This window comes from Pinus tabuliformis, chromosome 9 (assembly GCF_031772625.1).
Source record: "Pinus tabuliformis cultivar Carrire ecotype Pingquan chromosome 9, CPIR1, whole genome shotgun sequence".
NCBI lineage: Eukaryota > Viridiplantae > Streptophyta > Pinopsida > Pinales > Pinaceae > Pinus > Pinus tabuliformis.
The window spans coordinates 1,931,635,713-1,931,648,345 of record NC_142307.1 but is presented as its reverse complement, the minus strand read 5'-3'; positions in this window follow the sequence as shown (position 1 = coordinate 1,931,648,345).

Genomic DNA, 12,633 nt, shown 5'->3' with positions numbered 1-12,633 from the left:
CCAGAATTTTCCCAATCTCTATTGTTCTCTGGAGATCTGTCTTCCTCCCTCTTTTTTTGGTGTCCTTTGGACGCAAGCTGCCGTCCCAAGTACTGCCGGGTTGAATACCTAGTTGGTTTTGGTGGTAGGCTCTGGAGATGACCACTTCCAACTTTTCTAGATTGGTCTCAGAGATGGATTCATATGCTTTTTTTTTGCAAGCCAGTTCTAGTTCTATAATGTCCAGACCGTGTAGATCTATGCTTTCTGGCTCTTCCTCCATTTTGTGCACTTGACTGCTTTCCTCTTGATTAGTCTCCGAGTCCTGCAGGGGATTTGTCTTTCCATCCACCTCCATTTCCTTTGGAATCTCCTCTGTGTCTTTCGGGAATCTGCTAAGGATGGACGGGATAATAATGGGAGGCTGAGATTTTGGAGGGGGGCCGAAAGGAGGGGGATGGGTGGAAGAGCAAGGGCGTGCATGGATATTCTCAGTGTCTAGGGGCTGATCATCTGAGAAGTCGCCTAGGATGTCAAAGCTGTTCTTAGAAGCGGGGTTTTGGGGTCTGGTAGGCTGGGGTTTAGACCCATTCTGAGGATTTTTATGCGAGCGCTTCCGACTTGGGACTTTAGTGAAACCATCATGAGATGGGGGATCAGAAGGATCAGAGGAATTAGCTTTGGCATTGAGAGGGAAATCCCTGAATAGATGCCCCAACGCATGACATCTTCTGCACCTGAAGGGTACGTGCTCATAATCGAGAGGCTGGATCCATTCCTCATCGCGATGGGCAAGGGTTACTGACTCAGGTAAAGCTTCATTCAGACGTATAAAGACACATATTCTTGCATAGGAGATATACTTACGGGATTTGGTTTCTTCTACCGCTCTGATGTATTCTCCCACTCCGTTTCCTATGCGCTTTAGACAATCTTCCTCCCAGTATTCATCGGGGAGTGAGTACAGCCTGATCCACACTAGTGCCCAAGTGAGATCTTCCTTGTCCGGGTTGAATCTTGGCATCCAATCCCTTATGTAAAGACTTGCCGAGTTGAAGAAATACGGCCCCCCTACTAGGATCCTGTATTTGTCTTCAAGGCAGAAAAAGATGGCGGTAAAGAAGCCCTTCGGCCCAAGCTGGAGAGTCACATCTCCGTTGGGTTTCCATTTCGCCGCAATCCATCCGTTTAATGCTCTCTCAGTTGGCCAAAACCCTATGAATTTTCCAATGATGGCGTGATCTTTCATGAACTCTATCCTTCTATCGATCTTGTCTCCTGGCAGTTCTATTCGAGGCCTTTCTTTGGCTACAGGTCGGCAGGTAGATGAAGTAACCTTCGGGCTATTCCCCTGAGTCTCTTTTTCTTCCTGTGGATTGTTGTCCTTACCTTGTTGCTTTTTCCCTTTGCTGAGAATATCCGGATCAACTGATCCGAAGATGACCGCTTGCTCTGGGCTATTCAGTGAAGGGGAGGGCCCTGACGCCCCCCCCTGAGGAGGTCCCATCGTCCTACGCTGATCCCCTGCAGCTCTGTCACGCTGCAGAGATTCCTGTGCGGAGCGTGAACGCGTTCCTCTGTGCTGTCGGCGCCGTCGAGGGTTTCTTCCTCAGAACCCTAGCTCTCTCCCGCTCAAAGCAACCTCCATTTTTCCGAGTTTAAACAACATATCATTATCATTCACTCACTTTGCAATTTAGAATCCATTAAAATATTACAGACATGTGACTTTAAAATTCATTAAGGATCCCTCTAGAAATAACATACTATGGATCATTGAAAAATAATTAAATAATGTAACATTCATGGTAATTTGCACCACAAGATTGATAAATATAAAAAAAAATATAATTTTAATATTTAAAATAAAATATTCTTCATCCTTCCAAGTGTACATACATAATCAAACCTATCATTGTCTAATTCTATCCATACTCTTGGAAATAATTGTATCTATAATGAACAAAAGGAACTAAAGAAATATCCATGAAATGCTTTACACTCTTTAAAGTCCTTTTGTTTTATTATCCTTTCTCTTTGCCATTGTATTATCCAAATGTTGGCCATTATTTCAAAGTTTCCATATAGAAATGCTTCGCTAAGGTGAAATTACAATAATTTTTCCAAATTCGAAGGCACTTTACATTATATTAATTACTTCCCAGAGTACTTAATGACTACGTTTTGAAGCCCAGATAAAAACAAGGGAGCCAAATATTAAGCATGACTATAGAATAATGTGAGGGACCTTGTAAATTAGGCCGACGAGCAGGACAATTACATGTTTGATATGAAATCTTCCATGTGACCTGTTGCAAAGCACAAATATAATGATGGAAAAATAAGAGCCCAGGCTAATTAACCAATCAAAATTGAGAAAAAAAAAATTAAAAGAAAGAAAAAAATTAAAATTTTCTCTAGAAAATCCATTTTAATTTTTGGTCACTTTACTTTAATTTAAAAGTCAGTGCATTCTGAATGGGTTATTATCGTGCTATGGGAAAGAACAATAAGAGCCTTTAATACTACATGGTAGACTTCCACAATTGACTTTTCGTCATTAGAGAGTATAAAACAATAGCAGTAGAACTTTACATGTTCTGTGACTGTATTTTCCACTTTATCTGTTATGAAACCAGCACACAAAAAGATATAAAAGAGAGATAAACGCCTTAGAATTCAAACTCTTCGAGGGGGAAACCTCCTTTACATTATACAAATGAACAATTCTTTGATGATATAAATGAGAAGACCTTTCTATATATAATATAATCACAGCTGGCATAACAATAATAATGTAAGGGAACAGTAATAACAATATGGGGACTACATGGGCACAACAATATAATAACTGGGTTTTACTAATAACAATAAGGGGTTACACTAGTAGTATAGGGAACTAACATGCCCCTCTCCTTCAAAACGTGTTGTCCTCAACGCTTGAGTAGTTCTTGATGATTTTGTATAAATTCTCGTCCTTCCATGTGGAATATTCACCAGGTAAGTTCTTCCACTTGATGAGATACTCTCAAATTGATCGATATTGTAGCTGTCGACTTTTCGGTTCTGTGAATGCTTCAGGTTCCAATATGATTTTTCCTTCCTTGTCAAGTTCTAGCAATGTTGTTGGAACTGGGATCTTTACCCTCCTTTTCCATTCTTCCATTCATCCCTTGCTTTGTTTATCAAATTTGGTTGGATAATAGAAATAGCGCACAACAATGCTTCCACATCCTCATCCTTTATTGAGAGTGCATTTGCCACAAAATTTTGCTTCCCTTTTTTGTAGGTGATTTCAAAGTCATAACCCAACATCTTTGTGACCCATTTTTGTTGCTCTTCAGAGGATAATCTTTGTCCTAAAAAGTATTTAAGATTATCATGATTCATTTTTACCTTGAAGTGTCTTCCCATTAGGGAGGGTCGCCATTTCTTAAGTGCATGTAGTATTATCAACATTTCCTTCTCTAAATAGCTCTGTGTAAATACTTTCCTTTGATTGGACAACTTTCGAAAGAAATGGGTCTTTCATCTTGTATTAAAACAACACCAATTCCATTTCCTGAAGCATCACATTCCACAAAGGTTTTTGTGAAGTCTGACGTAGCTAAGACTGGTGCTTGGCACATTGCCTCTTTAAGATGTTCGAAGCCCTTTGTTGCTTCTGGAGTCAATGAAAATGCATCTTTCTTCAATAATGTTGTTAGAGGTGATGCTATTTTCCCATAATTCTCAACAAACTTGCGATAATACCTTGTCAACCCTAGAAATCCTCGCAGATGCTTGATGGATGTGGGGATTTTCCTTTCCTTAATGGCTTTAATTTTTCTAGGGTCTACCTTAACACCTTCATAAGATACAATATGACCCAGATATTCCACCTCTTGTACTCCAAAAAAACATTTGGAGCTTTTTGCATATAATTGTTTTTTCTCCAATAGTTTGAGCACCTTGTCAATAGGTTGAACATGATCCTTCCAAGACTTGCTCTAGATTAGTATGTCATCAAAAAATACTGACACAAATTTTCTAAGGAAGGGTTTGAAAATGGAATTCATCAAACCTTGAAATGTAGAAGGTGCATTGGTAAGGCCAAAAGGCATGACCAAAAATTCATAATGACCCTCATGAGTTCTAAATGTTGTTTTCAGAATGTCTTTAATCTTCATTCTGATTTGATGATATCCTGAACGAAGATCCTTATTTGTGAAGTAAATTGATCCATGTAATTCATCCAATAATTCATCAATGACAGGAATGGGAAATTTATCTCTAGTAGTGAGCTTGTTGAGCTCCCTATAATCGGGACACATGCGCCATGATCCATCCTTCTTGTGCACCATTACTAATGGAGTAGAGAAAGAACTTTGACTAGGTTGAATTATACCAACCTCTAGAATTTATGCAACCATACATTCAATTTCACTCTTTTGGGCATAGAGATATCTGTATGGCCTGATGTTTGGAGGAACACTTCTTGGAATCAAATGAATAGCATGATCATGATCACGAATAGGTGGGAGGCCTTTGGGAGTCTCAAACTAGAGAAATAGATGATTTCAATGTGGGAACCTCTAGCGAACATAATTGTGCAATTACGCCTCATTGTTCCTTCTTTAGAATCTTTGTCATACCATTAGAGCTTATTATATTTCTCGGTTTCCTTGCAATACCCCTTAATTCAACTTCCTTTCCTTCTGCACAAAATTTCATGAAAAGTTCTTGAAAATTAAAAGCTATTGTACCCAAGTATTGTAGCCATTGAACTCGTAGTACAACATCAGCACGACCCATTAGAATGGAAAGCATTGGGCTATTCAATACATATTCTCCCATGGATAGCTTGATATTATGGCACTTTCCAGAGCAATTTAGGGTTCCTCCACTTGTAACCATCACTTGATACTCTGGTTTTGGATATAGGAAGCAATTCAATTCCTTAGCTATCTTACAATGAATAAAATTATGGGTACTTCCCGAATCAATCAACACTATTACCTTTCTATTATTGATATGTCCTTCTATCTTGATAACTTGAGGAGTGGTAATTCCACCTAATGCATTACAAGATATGGCCAGATTCAATTCTTCTTTATCTAGGGTGTGTTCTTGGAGTATATCCTCTTCTTTTGACATTTCTTGTTCCTTTTCTTCCTCCTCTTCACAATCTATGTAAAATAATTTCTTCTCAGCACACTTATGAATTTTAGTGTATTTTCTATCACAACTGTAACAAAGCCCTTTTGATCTTTTTTCTTCCAATTGTTGTGGTGTAAACCTTGTAGGTTGTGTAAGGCTAGGGGCAACAACACTTCCATCTTTATAGTTGTGAGTGGTAGGCTTCCTGGTTGCCAGAATTTTGCTTTCCATTTTTCTTTTTAACCTAAATTCCTTCTCCAATGAATCATGTTCCCAAAGGCAAACCTCATGTTGGATATTATCCTTTAAAGTCCCTATGAACACATCAATCCTATGCTCCTCTAGAATATCTTTTACCCTTATGTTCAATTTTTGGAAGTCCTCAATGTGCTCCATCATTGAACCCTTTTGTTTGAGATTTATCAATTGGCTATAAAAGGTTTTTGTTTTTGTATCCTCATAATGTGCTATCATATCTTCCATAAAAATTGACCAAGTGACAATTTGTTTACGAGAGCAAAGCCATCGATACCATACAAATAGATTTGGTTCCAAATATAAAGTTGCAATACGTGCCTTTTGTGTGTTTTTCACATTATGGAGATTGAAAAATTGCTCCATCTCTAGTATCCATGTTCCAGGATCCTTGCCATCAAACTTCCTCATATCGATTTTTGGAACATGGTGGGTCTTCAATCCAACATTAGAGTCTATTAAATCATTATTAACATTTCTTTTGTTCTCATCAGGAGTTTCCTTTACTACCCTTTCACCATTAGTAACCATTTATTGTAGCAACTTATTAAAATTTATCTTCAATTCTTCCATATTAGCGTCCATGCCATTCATATTAGCTTCCATGCCATCCATCTTAGATTCCACGCCATCCATTTTAACTTGCATTCCATTCATATTAGCTTCCACATCATTCATCTTAGCTTTAGTTACCTTTTGTGAGAGTGAAATTTGTTGTACTTGGTCTTGTAATTTTGATATATCATGTTACATTTCTTCCTCTTCTTGATGAGACATGCTAGAGATTTCAGGTTGCTTACTAGGTGTTTCCATTTTCTTTCTTTAGGGCATCGATTAATGCTAACAATTCTTCACTATTCCCTTTTAATTCCTTCAAACTAGTTTTTCAAACCAATCTTATGCAAAATTTAGAAAAAAAACTACACACCTTTTTTTTTCACTTTGTAAGAGCTTGATATTGAATGTGTTGTATCTGTATAACTACAGATCTTGAATATTTAAAATCATGTCTTGCAGTAGCCCTTGGAGTCCTCTTTCTAGCCCGGTAAGTCTGATCAGGATTGGATTCTCTAAGAAAGAGTTATGCCAAATCTTCCACGGTGACTTGATTATAGACTGGTTCAATAGAGAGAATTTTTATGAAGTGCCACGTGTCACTATTTTGACTTGAGTACCTAAAACTGATGTAAAGAAAACTACAGGTCGTCCTCTTTCTAAAACTTCTTATGAAATTTCAATCTGATGCTCAAAACAAAATTTATGACGATTTTCCCTAGGTCACCTGTTTGGAATATAATTCGGGAGTCTGCAAAACCCTAACTTCCTCATATCATATCTCTGAAAATATAGTGAGATAATCTCTAAAATTCAGACCCAAAGTTCAAAATGATTTTAGCTCAAATGAATGTTTTCTTTTATCTTCTCAAATGTCGTAGTAAAAACGTTATAGCTACAATGCCACAATGTCCTATTTGGAGCAACGAAACACTAGAATCCAAAGCTCTGATACCAAATGTTATGAAAACATCTCACAAAAAGTTAGAAAAGAGAGATAAACACCTTAGAATTCAGCCTCTTCGAGGTGGCAACCTCCTTTACATTACACAAATGAACAATTCTTTGATGATATAAATGACAATACCTCCTTTCTATATATAGGAGTCTAAGGGGTCATAATATAATGAGAACTGACATAACAATAATAATGTAAGGGCACAATAATAACAATAGTGGGTTTCTCATGAACGAAGGCTGATGTTATCAACTTGAAACTAATAGTGCGAAGGTGAGCTGGAAGGAAAATGGTGGACTAGGGTTTGTGACAAACCATTACACGACGCAAAGACAGAGAAAGAAGCCTCTCAGGTCCAAGCAGTACTGTTGCCAATGCAGGTTTGATGCATCTGGTAGCCAAAATAGATGAACACTCTGATGGGGGAGGCATCAGTGCCTCCCCCCAAAGGTGAACTTATGTTTAGTTTAGGGTTTTTTTTGCCCTAGAAGGCAACCCCTCTCTTTTTATGAGGGTATTGTATTTGAGGCTGTGAAAAATAGATGTTTATTCTGTGAGCGAGAAACAGAGAGGTGAGACTGTGAGAGAAAATAGAGGATATTACAGCGGATTCGCTGTAGTTTGTGTCTCTTCATTTTGCTAGATAATATAAAGGAAGGACTGGATGTTCGGGGTGGACGTAGCCCAAACTGGGTGAACCACGTATATCTGTGTTTCTCTTGTTTTGTGCGTTTTCTGTGTTTATATTTCTGCAATATTTTATGTGTTCCATTGCTCCGTAATATATAATTTTCTAACAACTGGTATCAGAGCTGAAGGTCTATTTGGCTGATAAACTCACAGGAAAGAAGGGTTCCTGGTTCGAGTGGGAGCAATGGCGGAAGATGGTAAGTTTAGGGTCGAGAAATTTAATGGCCAAAACTTCTCGTTGTGGAAGATGCAGATGGAAGATTATCTGTATCAGAAAGATCTATACCTACCATTGGGCGGAAAAACAAAGATGCCGACGGGTATGAAAGACGAAGAATGGAACCTTCTCGATAGAAAGGCACTCGGAACAATACGGTTGTGCCTTGCTGCGTCAATCGCCTTCAACATTTCGAAGGAAACCACGACAGAGGGTTTGATGCAGACGTTGTCGAAACTATATGAAAAACCCTCGGCCTCAAACAAGGTGTTTCTTACGAAAGAGCTATTTAATATGAATATGTCGGAAGGTGGATCTGTTGCAAACCATTTAAATGATTTTAATACAGTTACAAGTCAGTTAAGTTCTGTAGGGGTAAACTTTGATGATGAAGTTAGAGATCTGTTATTCTTATGCTCATTACCAGAAAGTTGGAATGGTTTGGTAATGGCCATTAGTAACTCCGTTTCTGGATCTAGTAATTTAAAGTTTGATGATGTTTTCGGTGCTATCCTTAGCGAGGAAATGCGACGGAAAAGCTCCAGTGAGACATCAGGAAATGCTTTGAGTGCAGAGTCTAGAGGAAGAAAAATGGAAAGAGGAAAGAGCTCAGGATATCGCAGTAAATCAAGGAAAGGCAGATCCAAGTCCATATCGGGGATAGAGTGCTGGAAATGTGGAAAGAAAGGACACCTAAAGAAAGACTGTAGATCTCGAAAGGGAAAAGAAGGAGATGCACAGCAAGGAAACAATCATGAAGCAAATGTGACAGGTGAGGTGTTACAAGATGCTTTGATTCTTTCTTTCGAAAATATTACTGATTCCTGGATGGTAGATTCAGGGGCTTCATTCCATGCCACACCTGATAAGAAATACTTTCATGACTATGTTCAAGGAGATTTTCGACAAGTTCGTCTGGGTGATGATAAACCCTGTAAAATCGTTGGAATGGGTAAGGTTCTTGTAAAACGGGAGAATGGATACCAATGGCTATAAAAGGAGGTAAGGCATGTTCCAGATCTAAAGAAAAATCTGATTTCAACAGGGCAGTTAGGCGGTGAAGGTTGTGTGACAACTTTCACAGATAAATCTTGGAAGGTCACCAAAGGAGCCCTGGTAATAGCAAAAGGCGAAAAGGTTGGTACATTGTATTTAGGCAATGGTATTTCTAACTCTGTTAATGCTTTAACTTCCAAAGGAGCAGATGCAACATTATGGCATCATAGGCTTGGACACATGAGTGAAAAGGGGATGAAGATTCTTCACTCAAGGAATTTGTTGCCGGGTTTGAAGAATGTTGATTTTGACTTCTGTGAGAATTGCATTTATGGAAAACAGAAGAGAGTCAAATTTCTCAGAGTTGCGAAACAAAAGAAGAATGAAAAATTAGAGCTTGTGCATACAGATGTATGGGGACCTGCTCAGGTATCATCTCTCGGTGGCTCTCGTTATTATGTCACTTTTATTGATGATGCAACTAGAAAATCTTGGATTTATTGTATTAAGAATAAATATTATGTATTTGATACTTTCAAGAAATGGAAAGCTTTGGTTGAGATTGAGATAGGAAAGAAATTGAAGTGTCTTAGATCAGATAATGGAGGTGAATATTGCAGCAAAGATTTTGATAGGTACTGTTCAGAGCATGGAATTTGCAGAGAGAAGACAGTTCCAAGAACACCACAAGAAAATGGTGTGTCAGAAAGGATGAACAGAACAATGATGGAGCGTGCAAGGTGCATGAGATTGCATGCAGGATTGCCTTTACAGTTTTGGGCAGATGCTGTAGATACTGTTGTTTATCTAATAAACAGAGGGCCATCAAGTCCCTTGGATGGTGGTGTTCTAGAGGAAGCATGGACAGGTAAAAAGGTAAACTACTCTATTTTAAAGCCTTTTGGTTGTGAGGCCTTTGTCCATATTGATAAAGAAAATAGAACAAAGCTTGAGGCAAAGTCAAAGAAATGTACCTTTATTGGATATGGTGTTAATGATTTTGGTTATCGCTTATATGATTATGAAAATCACAAAATCATTAGGAGTAGAGATGTAATATTCAATGAAAAGGTCTTGTATAAGAATCAGTTGTAGGAAAAGAAACAGGAAAAGGAAAACAAGGAATACGCAGTTCTTGATGAAATCACTGAAAAAGGAAAGGTGCCTGAAAATAATAGTAATCAACAACCACAACAACAGCAACCACCACAACAACAATAGGCACCCCAAACACCTGAAAGTGGTGTTAGAAGATCTACTAGGATAAGTAGACCCCCTGAATGATACTCTCCTTCATTATATTGTTTATTGTTGACTAATTCCGGTGAACCCGAATGTTATTAAGAAGCAATGCAAGTTGAAAGCAGGAAGAAGTGGGAGGTAGCCATGGAAGAAGAGATGGACTCCTTAATGCATAACCAGACTTGGGATTTAGTCAGGTTGCCTGTAGGAAAAACTACATTGAAGAATAAATGGGTTTACAAGCTGAAGGAAGAAGATGGAGGAAAACAGAGGTATAAAGCTAGACTTGTGGTGAAGGGGTTTGCATAGAAGAAAGGTGTTGATTTTGATGAAATATTTTCTCATGTTGTTAAATAACTTCAATCAGAACCATTTTAAGTCTTGTAGCAGCTGAAGATTTGCATCTTAAGCAGTTAGATGTAAAGACATCCTTTCTCCATGGGGATTTGGAGGAAGAGATATATATGCAGCAGCCACAAGGATATGAGGTGAAAGGGAAGGAGAAACTAGTGTGCAGGTTGAAGAAGAGCTTGTATGGCTTAAAACAGGCTCCAAGGCAGTGGTATCTAAAATTTGACAAGTTTATGTCTGAACAAGGTTATACTAGATGTCACTCTGATCATTGTGTTTATTTGAAAAAGCAAAATGATGGCAGCTATATTATATTGTTATTATATGTAGATGACATGCTTGTTGCAGGATCTAACATGCAGGAAATAAATGTGCTCAAAAGAAAATTGGCAAATTCATTCGCAATGAAGGATTTGGGAACTGCAAAACAAATCCTTGGTATGAGAATAACTAGAGACAGGAAAAATCCTAAATTAACATTGTCTCAGAATGAGTACATACAAAAGGTGTTGAAAAGATTTAACATGCACAATGCAAAACCAGTTAGTACACCTTTTGCTAGCCATTTCAAACTTAGCAAGGAAATGTGCCCAAAGACCCAAGAAGACATGGATTATATGTCTAAAGTTCCATGTGCATCAACAGTTGGAAGCTTAATGTATGCAATGGTCTGCACAAGGCTTGATATTGCACATGCAGTGGGAGTTGTAAGCAGGTACATGAACAATCCAGGAAAGGAACATTGGATGGCAGTGAAATGGATTCTCAGATATTTGAAAGGTACCACAAATCAAGCATTATGCTTTAGTGGTTCAAAAATCTCCCTACAAGGATATGTTGATGCAGATATGGCAGGTGACAGAGATAACAGGAGGAGCACTACAGGATATGTATTTACTATTGGAGGAACAATTGTCAGTTGGGTTTCAAAAATCCAAAGTGTTGTTGCACTTTCAACAACAGAAGAAGAGTATGTTGCTTCTACAGAGGCTAGTAAAGAAATGATTTGGTTACAAAGGTTTATGGGTGAATTGGGTAAGGAGCATGATATGGGCACGTTATACAGTGATAGTCAAAGTGCCATTCATCTTGCAAAGAACTCAGCATTTCATTCCAGGACTAAACACATACAACTCAAGTACCATTTCATACGACCAGTGTTGGAAGATAGAGAGTTGAAGCTGGAAAAGATACACACTAGCAAGAATCCTGCAGATATGCTAACAAAAGTTGTAACCAGGGAGAAACTGAGAACATGCTCAGTTTCAATTGGTCTTCAAGGATGACGATGAAGATGAAAAACAACCAGGTCCAAAGAGGAGTCATTGTCCAGCAAATGAAGCAGCAGTGGAGTTACTACAATCATTCTCCAAGTGGGAGATTGTTGTGTGTGGAGCATGATTGTTCAAAGGTCTTTGTTTCAGCCGGATGTATACCCCAGGAAGTCTTGTACACCCCTCCACGCGGATGATCTGATGGTAGAACTTATGTTTAGTTTAGGGTTTTTTTTCCCTAGAAAGCAACCCCTCTCTTTGTATGAGGGTATTTATTTGAGGCTGTGAAAAATAGATGTTTATTTTGTGAGCGAGAAACAGAGAGGTGAGACTGTGAGAGAAAACAGAGGATATTACAGCAGATTTTTTGTAGGTTGTGTCTCTTCATTTTGCTGGATAATAGAAAGGAAGGACTGGCTGTTCGGGGTGGACGTAGCCCAAACTGGGTGAACCACGTATATCTGTGTCTCTCTTGTTTTGTGTGTTTTCTGTGTTTATATTTCTGCAATATTTTATGTGTTCCATTTCTCCGTAATGTATAATTTTCTAACATGAATGTGAGATACCGTCTTTGAAACTAGAAATTGAATTATTTCCATCTACTTCTTCTGAAGAAGAATGTTTCTTTTACTTAGCGCATCTCAATGAGATTCCCCGTGATGCTGCATTAGCTAGGGATGCCCAAAAGAAATCAGTTAAAGCACAGTAACATAAAAATGCCAAACCTCGTTCGTATGTAGAAGGTGATTTAGTATTGGTTTATGATCAAGAGCACAATAAGTTAGGTGTTGGTAAGTTCAAGCCCATGTGGCATGGCACTTATGTTGTAAAATGCACACTAATAAAATGGGCCTATGAACTAGTTGATTATGACAGAATCCCTTTGGGAAAGCCCAAAAATGGTCTTTAACTAAATAGATATTATGCTTAGATTTTTTGGTGAAAGATTTTTATATTATTGTACCATAGTTTACCTG